This window comes from Simochromis diagramma, unplaced genomic scaffold (assembly GCF_900408965.1).
Source record: "Simochromis diagramma unplaced genomic scaffold, fSimDia1.1 OVJJ01000494.1, whole genome shotgun sequence".
NCBI lineage: Eukaryota > Metazoa > Chordata > Actinopteri > Cichliformes > Cichlidae > Simochromis > Simochromis diagramma.
Window position 1 is genome coordinate 654259 of NW_024387311.1, and position 18961 is coordinate 673219.

At 41.7% G+C, this 18961-nt stretch overlaps 1 long non-coding RNA gene and 1 other non-coding gene across 3 annotated transcripts; both read right to left on the bottom strand.

Annotated features, from left to right (window-relative positions):
* Positions 1-2434: 2434 nt before the first annotated feature.
* On the bottom strand, positions 2435-2553 carry LOC120717181. The gene has a single exon (XR_005692107.1). It is a non-coding gene; the product is annotated as a 5S ribosomal RNA (ribosomal RNA).
* A 65-nt stretch (positions 2554-2618) lies between these two features.
* LOC120717169 lies at positions 2619-18206 on the bottom strand. 2 transcript variants are annotated; one of them, XR_005692103.1, is made up of 4 exons: positions 17553-18206; positions 11597-11926; positions 9339-9471; positions 2619-3681 (listed from the first exon to the last, which is right to left on the bottom strand). It is a non-coding gene; the product is annotated as an uncharacterized LOC120717169 (long non-coding RNA). The 2 variants fall into 2 exon arrangements; XR_005692102.1 differs by lacking the exon at positions 17553-18206 and having other exon boundaries at positions 11597-12306.
* Positions 18207-18961: the final 755 nt, after the last annotated feature.

Here is an 18961-nt window from a genome sequence, read left to right on the forward strand (position 1 = left end):
CACCATGTTGACTTGTGACTTTCTGGTAACTCGTGACTTTCAGCATAGCACTGGACTGCCGAACCGTCGCTTGACTGCAATGTTGCATTAGTTAAAAGCCAGCCATGTCCTGCAGAGCCAGTCAAAATGTGGAACATTGTCTCAAGATGTTGGAAAGGACGACAAGTAATAAAAATGCCAAGTTATTACCTTGTGTTATTACCTTATTAATAAACTCCTATAGAGAGGTTGTTTCTCTTTTTTAAAATTACTACAGTATTTGAATGCAATCAGAGCTACCGCGTCACACTTTTTTTTCATGAACAGTTCACGAAACAGTGACGCATGACAGTTTTGGCTGACGTGTTACGTAGCGAGGAATTTTGACCTGACAGCTTTGCACGTTGAAATGGTCTTTACTGACTGACTGACTGAAATAACAGGGTTGAACGTCCAATCGTGTGTAGTTTACAGAGTGTTTTCAGAGGTATACTTACTTTTTTCAGCCTTTATCTCTCTGATTTTCTCTTTCATTCGTCTGCCTTTTTCTTTTGTTACAGGGTGTAAGTCCTCTTCCAGTTTGATCTGTGGGTGTTTTGAGATATTTTGAGACAATAAATAACATTAACCTCTGTTTTTTTTTCTATGTTCTGTTTTCCATCTTTCACTCTGCCTTGCTCTAGATGGCTAAAATCCTTATTTGTAGTCATAGTAAAAAAAAACAACATAAAAACAATCTGTTTCTTAGCAGGTCTTAAAATGAGGTAAATACAACGTCAGATGAACTACATATTACATACATATATCACATGTTATCATGTATAACACTGATATGATACACCATGTCATTATTTATTTTAAAAAGCTACGCCAAAATGCAATTTACAGTGTGTTGAAAACTGAGTTCACCTTTTTTGCTTTAATAGGAATTTAGAAGATATGTTGCAGCCAGGTGCTACTAATCAAATGTACTTGATTAAGAGGTGTTCACAACAGTAGGTGTGCACACCGCTGTGAAAGCAGCTTTGTCAGCTTGCAGGTCTGAAAGCTGTTTGTTAACACAATGCCAACTAGAAAAGACATCAACAATAATCTTTGAGAAGAAATGGTTGCTTCCCATCAATCTAGGAAAAGTTATGAGGCTATAATGAGGCCAAACAATTAGAAGCCCATCATTTTACAGAGAGACAGACGATTGTCAAGTGGAAAACATTCAGTGCAGTTGCTAATCTTCTCAGTAGTGAACATCCCAGCAAATATGCCCAAAGATCAAACTGTGCAATACTCAGGAAAACTGCACAAAACCCAAGAGCTACGTCTCAGACTTTTCAGGCCACTGCTAGCATGTTACATGCTAATGTTCATGACAGTACAATTAGAAAGGACCGTCCACAGCAAGTCCACAGGACCTTTCCTTTGTGTACCAAAGTATTTTTGAATCAAACGTGAAGCCATCTGCCTGACAGATAAAGCTTGGCTCAAATTGGGTACACACAACCTCAGATGAACAACAACATAACAGATTAAACAATGATCTCAAACACATTCTGCTGCAAATCTGCAACAAAGTTGGCTAGGTGAAAAGATAAATGTAAAAAAACAACCAAGGTGTTGCAACGGCCCAGTCGACATCTAGACCTCAACCTGATTGAAATGCTGCAGTTGGGCCTTAAGAGAGCTGTGCATGAACCAATGTCTTCAAACCCTCAATGAAGTGAAGGCCAACATTCTTATCAACAGTGATGTAAGAACCTGATAAAGTTATTGCTGCTTCTACAAGCTACTGAAGCATGGGGTGTTCTTAGTTTCCACACACTTTGTGGTTCATCTGAGCTCGTAAAGACCAGATCATTTCTATTTCCTGGCTCGAAGCCAGGGCGTTAGCGCGAGGACGGGGAGGAGGAGGAGGCTGAGTCGCGGGCCGAGGTACTGCCACCGAGGCCGACGATGCCGATGCTCGTACTACTCGCACCGCCGACGCTACGCCACGCGACTCCTCTCCGGTCAAGAGGCGAAGGTGCCGCGTGTGTCCCAAGAGCAAAGAATTCAAGACCAAGATCCTGTGCCACGAGTGCCGAGTGTACGTGTGCACCAACTGCGCCGTCACGTACTATCCCAACTGCGCCGCTTCACGCACCGCTGCTTCACGCACCGCCGCTTCACGCACCGACACTCCCCAGACGCCGCCGACGTCGTAATAACACAAGCGCCCCTCGGGGGTCCTAGCGACCCCCCACCCTAATCATCATAACACACATGCCCCTCGGGGGTCCCAGCGACCCCCCCACCCTATCATTGTCATAACACATATGCCCGAGGGGGTCCTAGCGACCCCCCACCCTAATCATCATCATCATAATAACACACACGCCCCTCGGGGGGTCACCACAACCCACGCCCCGAGAACAGGCGGGCGCACAAGGGTTAAACTGTTATTTGTGTGTTGAAGTGCAAAAGCTTACAGCACCTGGTATTCCCAGGCGGTCTCCCATCCAAGTACTGACCAGGCCCGACCCTGCTTGGCTTCCGAGACCAGACGAGATCGGGCGTGTTCAGGGTGGTGTGGCCGTAAGCGAGGGACTGCTTCAGAAACAGCCTCTTTATACATGCTGTGATGACACAGTCATGCTTACGTTTTTTTATGTTCTGTATATAAGTTGAATTCTCCAAAGCACAAAAATGTTGCACTTCCAAATGGTCCTAACACACTGTGTGCTCTGTGTCACTTTAACACTGTGCTGTGAGAAACTAACATGTGTTATTATCGTGACGTTACCGCGGGAAAAGCATTTTTGCAGCTCAGTGTTGAAGCTGCAGTTCGCAACAAAGGTTTGCATGTTTTCGCTGTAACATGTGAAGCTTAGCACAATACTATATTTTAAAGTGTGTGACATTTGCCAAGTATAAAAGGTCTTTTATAGCGGGCTTCTATCGCTTACGGCCATACAGCCCTCAACACGCCCAATCTCGTCTGATCTTGGAAGCTAACCATTTCGCTTTTGTGCAAAACAAAATAACAAGAACGAAATATTTAGGAAATACACAAACTTATTTATTCTGTAAATGTAGAAAATGTCTGTGGCTAGTCCGTCTGGGCTCAGTCGAGAGGAACTTGTTAACCTTGTAGTGTGCAGCGGGCGCAGTGTCAACCTGACACCCATGTTCACTATTGTAGTCTGTTCAGAGAGCTACGCTTCCACTGCTGTAGATATATTCATAGCACTCTGTAGATCTGTTTACCTCACACCGATACATCTGTATATATGTAGTACATCTGTATATTTGCTCTTATTGCACTTACTGATGCAAACTGTATTTTGTTACCCTGTATTTAGACGTGTAATGACAGTAAAGTTGAATTCTAAATGCTATCCTAAACATTTAAACAAAAGCAGCTCCACAGCTACAGGAGAAGTTTTTAGAAGTGATTTTTAGAAGGCCAGTAAAGAGAGCATGGAGACAGATGGAGGATGCCAAATCCACTGAATCTACACGCTTCCTGTTTCCACCTCATCCTTCCAGTGCTCTACTATACTCCCTGCTCTCTCTACCACAACTGTCTTTGAACTTGCCTGGGCCAGGTCTGAGTCCAGCTTTGCAACTCCAGCCAGGTCACATGACACAGGGGTTTGCTCTGATGTCAGCAGGCAGGTTAGTGGAGCCCTCTGGTGATGGATTTATGCCAGTGAAACAGGAGGAGGCCTGAGAACAGACAGCAGGCTTAACTAGCAGGACAAAGTAACATGTAGTACAGTGGGGCAAAAAAGTATTTAGTCAGCCACCGATTGTGCAAGTTCCCCCACCTAAAATGATGACAGAGGTCAGTAATTTGCACCAGAGGTACACTTCCACTGTGAGAGACAGAATGTGAAAAAAAAAATCCATGAATCCACATGGTAGGATTTGTAAAGAATTTATTCGTAAATCAGGGTGGAAAATAAGTATTTGGTCAATAACAAAAATACAACTCAATACTTTGTAACATAACCTTTGTTGGCAATAACAGAGGTCAAACGTTTACTATAGGTCTTTACCAGGTTTGCACACACAGTAGCTGGTATTTTGGCCCATTCCTCCATGCAGATCTTCTCTTTTTTTTTTTTTTCTGCCTGTCCCGTTTGGCTCTTTTGCCATCAGAATTGTTGTCTAAAGGCAAAGAAAGATGCCCAACGGATTTACTTTACCAAATTGACCATCCCAGCCTTGTCATAATGGTCCATTTGATTCACCTTTTATTGTTTATTTTATTTTCACTTAATGAATATGGGACAGACTTGACTGGGGGAAAGAAGGGGAGAAAGAAAGAGGGAAAGAGAAACAGCTGAGAAGAGGGACGGGGGAGAAGGGCAAAAGACAAAAACCAACAGAATGAGCAGAAAAAGAAAAAAAAGAAGAAAAAAAATGCATATATCAATCACCTGGGTCACCTGCTGAGAAAGAAAAAAGAAAACAAGCAGAAGAGAACAAGAGTAATAGAATAAACAACATCGTAATGATATATGGGAATATGACAGTAAATACTAAATATTAAACATTATTGTGCAGCACATAAGATCAACAGAACACAGTGTGCTTTGAGGTAGGAGCCAAAAAGGGTGTAGTTTGTGGGTGTGATCACCCGTGTGTACACCTGTGAGCATGGACGCGCTTGTTTTTTGTTTTTTTAAAAGGTTCCTTCATGTAATGATCTGCTAGAGGGTGTGGGGGGGGGGGGGGGCCACAGCCCCGTCCTCCAGGGCATGAAGCAGGTATGGAGGAGATCAAAACTCCAGACATCCAGAGGCCCCCAGAACACAAGAGACCAAGGAAGACCAACAGAGGGGCAGCCGCACCACTGTCCCAGAAAGAGCTGAGGAGAGTCCCAGATGAGGGCTCACTCAGCAGCCGCGGAGCAGAAGCCAGGGGGAGTTGCAGTGACGCGCCCGTGAGCTCCGCCGGCAGCCAGCCGTGCCTGAGTGACCGAGCCCCAGGCCGAGAGGCCGGGGGCACCCCACCTCCGAAGTGGCCCGAGCAAGCCCCAGGCTCCAGGCCCCGATAAGCGGCCGCCAAGGAGTGAGCCGGTGTGTACCTGGACGCCCATCCCCGGACACAAAGAACCACCAACGCACCGATGTCTGAGGGAGTCCGCCACTGGCAGGGGAAGTGGTGGTAGGGGGAGATAGGCCTCCATACCTTGGAGGGCCTAAGATGTCCCCAGAGAGGTGGCGCCTGACACCCAACCTGACATATAGACACAGAAATACAGGCACACACAGATACAAACATCCATTCCCACCCTCATGCTCTCATATACACTTACTCCACACTCAACCAACGTGGAGACAGACATAAAGAGACGCTGTACACACGATCACACTCCCCAAGCGTACTCTAAGCCCCGGGTCTAGGTACCCTTGCCCCTGGAGGGGGGGATCTTCTCGAGAGCAGTGATGTTTTGGGGCTGTCGCCGAGCAACACGGACTTTCAACTCCCGCCACAGATTTTCTATGGGGTTGAGGTCTGGAGACTGGCTAGGCCACTCCAGGACTTTCAAATGCTTCTTACGGAGCCACTCCTTTGTTGCCCGGGCGGTGTGTTTTGGATCATTGTCATGTTGGAAGACCCAGCCTCGTTTCATCTTCAAAGTTCTCACTGATGGAAGGAGGTTTTGGCTCAAAATCTCACGATACATGGCCCCATTCATTCTGTCCTTAACACGGATCAGTCGTCCTGTCCCCTTGGCAGAAAAACAGCCCCATAGCATGATGTTTCCACCCCCATGCTTCACAGTAGGTATGGTGTTCTTGGGATGCAACTCAGTATTCTTCTTCCTCCAAACACGACGAGTTGAGTTTATACCAAAAAGTTCTACTTTGGTTTCATCTGACCACATGACATTCTCCCAATCCTCTGCTGTATCATCCATGTGCTCTCTGGCAAACTTCAGACGGGCCTGGACATGCACTGGCTTCAGCAGCGGAACACGTCTGGCACTGCGGGATTTGATTCCCTGCCGTTGTAGTGTGTTACTGATGGTGACCTTTGTTACTTTGGTCCCAGCTCTCTGCAGGTCATTCACCAGGTCCCCCCGTGTGGTTCTGGGATCTTTGCTCACCGTTCTCATGATCATTTTGACCCCACGGGATGAGATCTTGCGTGGAGCCCCAGATCGAGGGAGATTATCAGTGGTCTTGTATGTCTTCCATTTTCTGATGATTGCTCCCACAGTTGATTTTTTCACACCAAGCTGCTTGCCTATTGTAGATTCACTCTTCCCAGTCTGGTGCAGGTCTACAATACTTTTCCTGGTGTCCTTCAAAAGCTCTTTGGTCTTGGCCATGGCGGAGTTTGGAGTCTGACTGTTGAGGCTGTGGACAGGTGTCTTTTATACAGATGATGAGTTCAAACAGGTGCCATTCATACAGGTAACGAGTGGGGGACAGAAAAGCTTCTTACAGAAGACGTTACAGGTCTGTGAGAGCCAGAGATTTTCCTTGTTTGAGGTGACCAAATACTTATTTTCCACCCTGATTTACGAATAAATTCTTTACAAATCCTACCATGTGGATTCATGGATTTTTTTTTCACATTCTGTCTCTCACAGTTGAAGTGTACCTCTGGTGCAAATTACTGACCTCTGTCATCATTTTAAGTGGGGGAACTTGCACAATCGGTGGCTGACTAAATACTTTTTTGCCCCACTGTACTTGAAGGAGTCATCACAGCCAATCAGTTCTCAGGAAAATGGAACATCACATACATTTTCTCTTCTTTGATTTTCATCAATGTATTTTCTTTGAAATTTAAAAAATTATTTATTTATTTTTTTTATTTTGAAATATTTCCTTCTGTCAATATTTCTGCCTGATTAGAAGCTCATAGGCAGTTCCTGTCACTCTACAATAAAATAATGTAAAGGCTGCCCTCTCTGCCATCCCACTAGCTGACCTAACTGACACAAGTATTTATAGTTGAAAGAAATCTGATACTAAGGTAGCTTTTTGAATCTTAAATTGTATATTTTTTGAATCTTAAATTGTATATTTAAGTAGTAAGTAAGTAGTCAAGTAGGACCTGTATTGGTTCAGGTCCTACTTGACGGGGCGAACTTTTTGTGTCAGCCTTGGTGACTATGTGTCGTCCTCCGCTCCCCTCTTGTGTGGTGTCCCACAGGGCTCAGTTCTAGGCCCCCTCCTCTTCTCTTTATATCTGCTTCCTCTTGGTTCTGTACTGAGAAAGCACAGCATTGCTTTCCACTTTTATGCTGATGACTGTCAGATCTATGTCCCTCTAAAGAAAAAAGGCAGATACCTTACACAGCCATTACTTCAGTGTCTCGATGACATTAAGGCTTGGATGTCTGTTAACTTTTTAAAATTCAATGATAAAAAGACAGAGCTGATGGTTTTTGGTAGCTCCACTGAGACCCCCAATGTGTATGTAGATTCCCTGGCACAGTATGTTAAGCCAACTGTCACAAACCTGGGGGTCAAAGTGGACTGTGAACTGAAGTTTGATAATCAAATTAAGGCAGTGGTAAAATCTAGCTTCTTTCACCTCAGGCAGCTGGCAAAAATAAAGCCAATTCTTTCACGGCAGCACTTTGAGACAGTGAGCCACGCCTTTGTTAGCACTCGGCTGGATTACTGTAATGCACTTTATATTGGGGTCAGTGCATTATACTGTATATTAGTCATCTACAGAGGGTGCAAAATGCCGCAGCTCGTCTTTTAACTGGCACTCGAAAGTTTGAGCACATTTCCCCTGGTTTAGCTTCACGTCACTGGCTGCCCATTTCTTTTAGGATTCATTTTAAAATTCTTTTATTTACTTTTAAAGCTCTCCATGGCCTAGCTCCATCTTATCTCTCTGAGCTGCTACAGCCTTATACACCCACCCGCTCTCTCAGGTCAGCTGATCAGCTGCTCCTGAAGATACCCAGGACTGGGCGTAAACTTAGAGGAGATCGTGCTTTTGCTGTAGCAGCTCCCAAACTGTGGAACGAGCTTCCTTTAGAGATTAGACAGGCCAGTTCTTTATCTGTTTTTAAGTCACTCTTGAAAACCCACCTCTTTACCCTGGCCTTTGACACCACGTGAGATGTTGGTGTTTATTTTTAGTTGTTTTTAGGTGATTCGATGCTGTTTTATCTTGTTTTTGTTTTAACATAGGGCTGTTTTAATTTTATGTTTTATGTGTTTTATTTATTTATTTTGCTGTTTTCTGTTATTCTATTGTTTTAACTTATTTTCTGTACAGCACTTTGTTCCTGTGCTGGGTATTTTAAAGTGCTTTATAAATAAAATTGGATTGGATTGGATTGGAAGTAAACTGTGTTAAGATGCCCTACATGGACTAAGGTTCTTGGCCACATACATATAGATTTGTGTGGCTGTAGAAATCATGCCATGAAGCTCCCAGCGCACATTTTTGATGCTTCTGTTTGTGGCAGAGGTGGTTTGGAGCTCGGCAGAGCCTTGGTGGCTTTTGCTGACTATACACCCCTACCCATTTATTATGAACTAACAGCACAACTGTTTGTGGTTTTTTTCTATATTACACTTGCATGGTTTAGATTTATACTTATGTGGCAGCTATTCACTGGCCTGACAAAGTTATTTTAAATGATATCATGTCATGAATAACACAAGTTATTTTCCATGAAATCGAAAAGTGGTGAAATTCTCAAAAAATGAATGAGACGTGCATGTAATTTGACATATTTTGTTGTTTTGTGTGTGTGTTTGTCTGTATTAAATTTGACGTGTATCTGAAAAACACAATTTTGAAAACACTGGAAAGACCTCAAGACATTTTTTCTTTTGCTTACTATGTAAACAAAAATTCCCACCAATGCTTTTCAGTGTGAAATTTAGTGTGTAGAGAAAATACCTGTGCCAGGTTGTTTCCATCTAGTGGTGAATAACGCATTACCACTACATCAGGTGAGTTTTTCTCTGTGCACAGTGACACAAAACTCATTTAACAACATAAACTATTTAAAAAATGATGTAGGCAGATCAAGGCAATGTTACAGATTCAGTAAGAACAGAAGTTTATTGCAATCCTTCAAATATGCAGGGCGTCACACTAACACAGTTGCTTATGTCCAGCATAGCACTGGGGCTAAATCCAGACCTGAAATCTTTGGAAGTTTCACTCAGTAACAGCACCTTTTTAATATTATTGACTATATTTTATAGTCACATTTATATAAAATGTCAAACATTATACGTTAGCTAAAGGTTGAAGTCACAGAATTACACTGAACAACAATGCAATTTGAGTTTTTCTTGTTTGTACTATACATTTGATTTACTGTAAGCAGCGGGAGTAAAACCTAAAGAAAAAAAATAGTAAAAATGAATCTCTGCTCTTACAGCTTTTATTGTGCCGTGATGTCTCCTTTGGAACTGTCCTCTTGCTCGTCTTTTGGATGCTCTCCTCTTCTTCACCTTTCCTGTTCCTTTCACTAAACTGCTGCACTCTTGTTCTCTGGTCTCGCCTCCTGTTCTGGTTATAATTAGAATGCAGTCAGCATGTGCCAAATAAACTCGCTCCAAATCGATCATGTTTGATATGATGATGAAGTTTTTAACATCTTATTTATCAACTTATTTGATGCACTGTATCAATCAATTAGTAAACAAATATCAGACTGTAGAAACGCCAATAATAATGCACTGAGCAAGTTCATGCCATAAGAGCTAAATGGCCATAAAAGAAAATCCTGAATGCCTGATACAGGACAGGCCAACACTGAATGCAGCCACAGATGGACATCAGTCAGCTTTCTGCACTTTCCACCTGATCACATCTGTCCTCAAAGTCATGTCATGTCCTCTGTGGTTCATTTATGTTTACTTTTACATTTGCAGTGACAATAAATTTAGTGACATAGTGCACACATTGTTTCCTATGGACTGCTGGGTTATCTTGGTTTATTTAAGTTAGTATTTTTAAAGGTGCAGTCAGTCATTGTTTAGGTTATTTGATAGAAAAAAGCATCTTGTACTCATAAATAAACATAGAATAGTGGATAAAAATGACACATTGTTAAATGTGTCATTGGTCACTGCTTAATTTCCTCATTATTTAAGCATCACTCATCCTTAATATGTCATTTATAAATACAGATATACGTTCTTAGAAAGAACCACTTCTGAACCTGATCTCCTTACTCCAAGGAGCTTTTGTGAGTTATCATTGTGCCAGAGGAGGAGGGCATCCAATACTTCTTTCATTTCACCTGAGTTCGCCTGTGGGAAAGCACAGCGCCGAAGACCCTGACTATTTCTTTGAATTCAGGAGTACTACTGAACTAATCTTGAGTGATTACTGAATTATCTGACTAAAGCCAATGAACCAGAGAAATTCTAAACTCTTAAACATCCCAGAGATATCTGAATTTATGTCTGCATCTTCCCACTCCAGATATGAAGGATCAAACCTGTTTTACCTCCGGTGTTGTGCCAAAAAGTGATCGTCTGACAAAAACTGATTTCCAATGTCTTTACTTATATTGGTAAATAGACTTTAGTGAACATGATTTACAAAAGGGTATATATCAAGTTTAATAACGACCCATTTTTTCAAGTATATTTATAACTCTGTGTTATTGTAACTATATGAAAACCAACCCAGTCCTTTTGGGACACTTAAAATATGTTTAGAGAACTATTATTATATTTGTTGCAATTTCTGCTGTCCTCTTGGCCAGATTACTCTTTAAAAAAGTCATTTTAATGTCAAATGAATAAATACGAAGTAAAAATCACTGTCAAAAAGTGATTGCAGCTTCTACCTTGTGACAGGAATGTTGTTTGTGGCACAAGATGACTCAATATCACTCATGAGGGATACATATGACATGTTTCACATATTGTAGACCAAAAAGTTGTCTATAGCAGTTTATCCCTCCTGTTATGTTGCGGGTCAGATTGACCCAGAACAGAAGAGATGCCACATGTCATCTGCATCACTACAGAAAACGAAAAAAATCTAAATTATAAAAGAAAATTGTAAAATAATCAATGCCAGTGTTTCTGACACTTTTGGATGAGTAAATTTGCCCCGGGTCAAATTAACCCAGAAGCATAACTGGTGTTCCTGGAAACCAACATAACAGGAGGGTTAAATATGATCAACTGGTTTTTGACAAATACCGAAAATGAGTTTATGGCAGATATGACTTTTTGACACAACACCAGCTAACTGACAAGACCTAGTTAAAAGCTAATATTACGGCTGAATATTATTGCACCAAACCTTGGGCTCCAGTATTCTAAAACTCGCACTTCCCCTCTGATAAACCATATGATTATGTAACAAATATGTCAGCTTACCAAAGAACAGAGGACAATTTATTCAGGGTGTGACAGCACTTTACCACCTGTGTCCAACATATAATACAAATTTCTGGACTGGAGCACGTACATCGTTAAAAACTCCAGGACTTCATCACAGCCTCTCTCGCATCCGCTTTACATGTGTAATTTACAGGAAACTTAAATAACACCGGCTGAATATGTTTGTAGCAGGATAAAATTAGGGTCCCTTATATGAATGGGATTTAAACAGGGAGAAAGAAGAAAAATATTGGCATCAGTTACCAACACTTCACTCAATTGAGACTCACTTGTGTTTAACACTGGAATATGTGAACATATTACTTATTGAGTCCTTTCTCAGTCCATGGGTTGTAAAACCGCAACATCCTCCATCCGTAGTAAGAGAAAGCGTCTGTGGCAATAACCAAAATGTCTCCATACAGCCTTTGTGAATAGGAAAATATTTTTAAAAAATCTTTTTAAAATGTATAGAGCTAAATATAAAACGTGTCTGTGAGTCCTTCAGTCCAAATACTCGAGGTCGAGAAGAATATATAGCAGCCGCTGATCCCTCAATGGCACCAGTAAGACGGCAGGACAGCAGGGCCTCTTCCTCAGCAGGAAAGTCTCCTCCACTGCTAGCAGGAGAATGACACATGAGTATTTTAAAGGTACTGCGTGTACAGATATCACCGCTGGCTCACACAAGCTTGCTCTGACACAGCTACAGACCTTGGCTGTGTCCCAATCCAGCGACCGCACGCTCCTGAGTACGCATTTTGAAACCTATTACGTCACAGCGACGTGACGACGGCTGTCCCAGTTTGAAGTGTAGTCCGCTGTACACTTCGTGGTCCCATATATCCCACAATTCATAGCGCGGTGGTGGGTGTGGATAATTTTGCCGAAAAATACAGCAGAGGGCAGAAGCAGAGCAGCCGAAGAGTAAACTTTCAAAAGTAAGTTTACTGAATATGATGTCACTTATTTATGTGCGAATGTTTAATAATGAAGAACATTAAAACATTACTGTTGGCCACATGTCAGCAGAGTTATGTGACATTAGTGATGTTTGTACTAACTTGGTTTTAAAGTCTTTACTTTTAAATATACGCCGTTCAATAGTCGACCTTAATCTTACAGAGAATCTGATGATTTTGTGGATAATTAAAGTCAGTCATATATCCACAAACACAACAAGCTGAAAGTCAGTGATGCTGCTCGGTTTGCAGTCCTGAACATCACGGCACAAGCAGGATTCACTGCACTGTTAATGTGAGCTATGTTATATTGCTGCCTCTGTTCGGTGGTGTCGAGCCAAACGGACTTTAACGTGTGTTTGAACGAGCTGACGGTTCACTCGTTAAGCTGAAAGAAAGATGCTTTAATCACAGCAGTCACACATGTGTCCACTGCACCATCTGGAACTCTTCTTGTTTACACTCGTAATAACACAAACACTAAATCCTGCTTCTCTGGTGCTGTTGTGTAGCAGTGTGTACACCTGAGACTGTCACCTGTCTGTCTGTCCTGCACTCTCTCTCTGTTTCTTTCTCTCTGAGTGTGGAATAAAAGTATGAACATGTGTTTATAAGTTACACTTGTGTTTGAATCCTGCAGCTTATCACACATTTGATTTCCATGTGTGACGACTGCAAGTGTCCAGAGTGAGGACAGACTGAGGGACCCACTGCTGCACATCATCTGTGAGGCTTTGCAGCCCTGATGATCCACCAGGACAAACTCAGCAGTGTGTGAGGAAGAGGAGGAGGAAGAGCCAGCAGCAGCTGACAGATGGAGAGAATAGACAGACTGTTCCCTGTTTGTGAAGGACTGCTAGGAAAGTTTAACATAACTGTCTGTGCTGAATCAGTCTTATTAGGTAATGTTCAAATAATGTTATCATCCCAGTGTTTCCAGTGTGGGAGAAAGTACTCAGGGCCTTCAAGTTACACACTATGAAAGGCAGCAACAAGTTTAATGTTCAGAAACCTAAAGTCTGTATCAGCAGCAGAATGGAGCTAAAATAAATGTTGGTTTCAGTTCTATGAAGCTTTGAGTATTTTGGATCAGTAGCTGCTGTGTTTGTTGCATCATATTGCTGTAATTGTTTATATGCTTTATATATTCTGAGCTAAGTTGATCTGTAGTGTTACATCATATTCTATAAGGATGTTACGTGTTTGTAGACTTTCTGCCCAGTTTGACCCATTTAGCAGAAGTCAGCCTGTTTAAGGCTCTGATATCTATTCTGTATGACTTACAGCAGTTATGACATGGTCTGATTTTCTCACCCAGTAAAGGAATATTTCATATATCAGTCTGCTCTTCATTCTATCAGACACAGTTATCACAGCTCGTACATTTGCTTTTTACACATATATGTAAGCATTGAGCCAAATGTAATAATGCCAACAAATTAAACGAACAATATTTGTCTCTTATATATGATACATCTATATCAGGGGTCGGCAACCTTTCTGATGACGAGTGCCATCTAAAATTTCCTCAGAAGTCAATGTGCCATATGATTGCATTAGCAATAAATTTAATACCGCTCTATATGAACAGTTCCACACTATATAGAACCACTTTATAGAATTATATTTGTTTGCAGATGTTGGCAGCTGTCAGCGAATAGTTATCAGCTATTATGAAAGAAAAAAAGACTTTTTATCCATAACAACAAATGAACTGTACAACAGAAAAATGTAAATGCTATCTATGGTCTCCTCACAACAATGATAAGAAAAATAAACTGGGCCAATATGGCATGTTTGTTAATACAGAGACACACATGTTAATGTGATCTCTGGGCTCCCACTCAGAGACACAGGTCTCCCAGTGTCCAGCATTCAGAGGCTACCTGAGGACTCATGTGAGAGAAAACCTGCTCACACAGACATGTAGAGCCAAACACTGTCAATAAGGCCTCTGCAATGTTCTGAAGACAGTTAAATTTGTCAGGTGAAAATGTAAGCTCCATGAACACGCACAGCTGTGAATTCCAGCTGCTTCGATGTTGCATTAACTGGCATTAACTCAGCCAGTTAATTTGAGACAAACCAGCTGCTCATTAAAGATTTCTGGTTTGATCAGAAAATAAAACATTGGTCCAAACACCTGAAAGTCCCAAAAACGCATTGTGAATTCTGTCTCGAGTCTACGGATGTATCCGTGTATTTCCACAGTGCTGATGCTGCGCTGAGCGCACAGCTGCTGAAGCTTTTGAAGTGTCGGAATGTAGAAAGCTAACAACGTCCCTCTGACTGGTAGGCTAAGTTATTTTAACCCAATTACAAGTTGAATCTGGTAGTTGCGGTTGTTAGCTAAGATACCGTCATTAAGAAGTGGCACAACTAATGTGTGTATGTGAGCTGATTTGTGATGTGCACCGCTGGCGTGGCCATTTATTTTTTAATGCACCCTCTCAGATTAATTCCCTGCGTGTCGTGCCCAGGGCTGGACTGGGACAAAAAATCGTCCCGGGCATTTTGACTAGAGACCGGCCCCCCAGGTATTAAAGCCATAAAGCCTTTGAATGAAAACAGACGCTGTTGTGACAGTGATGTACAGTCTTGTTGGTATATGTATGATTTCTATACATTTTACGTCAGATAAAAACTTTGGTTGTAAGATTCAGATAATTATTTAATAACAGCCAGACATTTTAAATGAGAATAAGGAAGTATTTCTCTGTGCCCCCCTTTCCCTGTTAATGCCCTACCTGGCCCCCTGGCAAAACTTTGCTAGACCCGCCCCTGCACAGTTACCAGCTGTCAGCTACCTAAAAAAGGATCCTGGTGTTATTTGTCTCTCAGAAACAGTTCATAACTTCCCTTCAACTCATTCATGTCACCTAAAAGATAAACCTGTTTCTCCATCACCTGCTCAGCTCTGATGATTCCGTAAGGACATCTCCTGGTCTCATCTTCATGTTTCCCTCTCACCACATATCCAAACCGACATCATGACCAGCAGCTTTACAGCTGTGGCTCCAACAAACATCAGCTGATACTAGAAATTAATATTAAATAAATTCTAACAACAGCTGATCAAGCTTAAACATGCTGCTGTTGTTTAGCGCGACATCCACTGGTTTCCTCTTTCAGGCGCAAAGTGGGCGATAAACAAACAAGAGAGATAAGCCAATCAGCTGATCATTGATCAGATTCATGATTGAAGTAGCAACAGGTGAGGGAGGGGGAGAGAATGAGAGAAGAAGAGGCAGCTGACAGCGTAACGACAGAATAAATCCAGCTTTGTGTCTTTTTCCATTCTAGCTGAAGTACGGTGTTCTGACAAACTATCCTACTTTGGCAAAACGTCCTACCGTAAGTAGTTTATGCACATTTCTGCTGTCACAGAGAAATTCCAGCACAAATGTAAGTTGGTATGACGGTTTGCCACTTAACTTTGCCCATCAGAGTATGCTTGTAGCTCATATTCACAAAGGTAGGACGATTTGCCACTAAATTTTAGCTGTGAAAATATGCTTGTAGCTCATATTCACAAAGGTAGGACGATTTGCCACTAAATTTTAGCTGTTAGTATGCTTGTAGGTCACATTCACAAAGGTAGGATGGTTTGGCACTTAATTTTACCCGTCAGAATATTTTTCTGGCTAATATTCACAAAGGTAGTACGGTTTGCCACTTAATTTCGTGTTGTGCGCATGCGCAGAAACAATGGGTAGGATGGTTTGTCAGGTAGGATGGAACGTGACGAACTGCATTCCTTTTCAGCTCAATACGAAACGCGTAATATTTTCTCTGAATCCGGGACGATTCCGTCTTTTTACGGGACGGTTGGCAACTCTACTAACTATCAGTAGTATCATAGCACCCACCCAGCTGTATAGAAACTCCATCATGCTAGCTAGCACGCAGTACGAGTTATTGTAACTGACTGTAAAAAGTCAGCACAACAAAAATAAAACTACACCTAAACTTGGTTTATATCTGACCAACATAGACTGCATGGTCATAACTTCTTACCTGAAGTTCAGTTCACCTGACACTCAGACCGGCGGCCGCCTCGGATCTCTCCTCTTGCCTCCCCTTTCTCTCATCCACCTGCTGGCCTCCACCACTTGCTAATATTACTGAGTCTGTGGAAGCTCCACCATAGCCACCAACAAACAACTGAGTTATTTTTACACACCGACCAGCATCTGGCCAATCCACCACCTTTCAATGTTTATAACGTTACAAAAAAAATAAAAAAATCATCGGCCCACCGCGCAAATGCCCGGTATGCCCGATGGCCAGTCCAGCTATGGTCGTGCCATCAGTTAACCCTTCGCCTAGGGTTGCCGACCCCTGATCTATATATACACTGTCAAAGACACTTGTCTTTGAGTGAAGATTTAAGGTGATAGGAAATATAAATAACTTCAACTTGAATCTTTTGACACAGAGTTCAAGCTCACTGCTGTAATATATCATAATAATCTGACAATAAATATAATATTGGCCATATTATATTTACATTACCAAAGTGAGATGACTTTAGTCTCATGAACAACATTAGCTAATTGTTATGTACTAACTAATTTTGAAATGACTGTTCAGTGCAGAAATGAAGCCCAACAATTATGTTTTTACAGTCCCGTGGTCTCAGCCTCAGCTAATCAAAGTGATGTCATAAAAAAAAATAATGAATGAACAACAAAACATTTTTCTCCTTCATTTCTGTCAAACAATGCTGTATGAAACGTTTCTTGCGGTTAGTATCATGGTTGCTAGGCAACCTGAGCAGCGCGACGACGGCCAGACCGTCCCATTTCTCCATTTCACAAGCCTCTCATTTCCGCACTTCTCGTACTTCGTAGTACGCGCCGTACGTAGTACGAGAACTGCGCGTACTCCAAAGCGTGCGGTCGCTGGATTGGGACACAGCCCATGTGTGCTCATAGCCCCTAAACAACAGTGCAGTCTGCTAGTTCAAATGCACAACATAAATGACAACTTACTGTACACTGAACACACATCGCTCACCGAGTTAGGTCCTTCTTGCACCTTTTTTTAAAACACATCCCTTTAGCTTACATCTTGAAAGTAGTGCAAGCCGTATGGGTTTATATTCCAAACAGTGACACACGAACTTGATCACCAAAGTCCGCTTAACATGGCTGCTAATTTTCAAGTTTACTAGCTTATTCACGATTAGCACACCAATAATCAGCATTAACCACACATCATAACATAACCAAACGATAACATATATAAAGAAACAATGTACGTTTAAAACACCAATTCTTACCTAGCAGGAGAATAAATAATCAGTATTTTAAGGCTACTGCATGTACAGGTGTCACTCCTGGCTCACACGAGCTACCTCTGAGAGTTTACTCCCCAGCTGACTGTCGCGAAAGAGTCGTAAATCACCGGCATTGTAAAACTTTAAATTATTCCAGGGCATGTTAAAAACAAAACACCAAACAGATGGACTGGATATTAAACGGTATCAAACGACTAAATGAACACAGGGTTACAATTACATTCTACCATCGTCACATCGAGAGTTTATTCATTAATCATCAGAGTTCAACAATGTGACATCCAGTTGAAAACAGCTTCAGTAACGCCAGCCAAAACAGGCTAACAGTAAATAACAGCACAAAAACAGCCGTGCTTATCGACAGCTCGACATATCCTCAACAACTCACCTCAGTATGGATGCCATCGGTCACATTTTAACTGTCCGTTTTACAGCCTCTTACAGAAAATGAACGCTTACGCGGTACACTATACACATTTACAGTATATTGATTTTATTTGGTTTTAGAGTTTAACCTGAAATCTTTTGCTGCTGAGCAGCAGAGCTCCAAAGCATCCCCTGTAACCATGGTTACGCAGAGGCGTAACAGTGTTCCAACTGTGACGTCACGGAGGAGAACCTATTTCAAACTGATACCTGGATCAGTCTGAAACTTTTATTGGCACTTTTCTGCTGAGATCCGGAGCTCGTGGGCCTGGCGGCCTGGGATCAGATGAGTTGCTGTGTTTTTCATGGAGAAAAAATAATTAACATGGAATAACGTCAGTCTCAGATGGAAAAAAAAAAGATGCAAGCAAAAGAGGACAGCAGATTGAGACGAGATTTCTTCAAACGGTAAGGAGCTTCTACCAAGTGATATTTGATAAGGTTAAAAGTTCAAGCTTAAATCTAATGTCTAGATTCATGCTAAACTTTTCTGATTACTCAGTGAATCTGTTCATACGTTGCCGTTTTAAGCTATCGGGTAATTTCATGGTGACAAATGTCTTTGACAAAAAAAATTGCAGGATTAATTAAAGGCTTTATATGACTGCTAGGTTAGGACGTGGTTAGGAGCAAATACTTAGGAGAGAGAGAGAGAGATTTTTGCTCTGATAGAAATCTTTATTAATATTTATGGGAAATGGGCCTCCATTAGATTGTTTGTGGCCACTACAATAAATTGTCTCCTGGCTTTCAGGTTCCCTTGAGCCAAATTTGCAAAAATACCAGATTTTACAATCAAGGAACAAACTAGAGTAAAGAACAAATTGCTTATTAAACAGTAATTTGGAGCAGAGGGGCAACTTCCTCAGAAGCCATTAATGATTGAGAGTAAAGATCATGCATCATCGTGGTAAGAAAAATTATATCCAATGTGTAACAAAGATACAAGAGGGAGTCATTGAAGT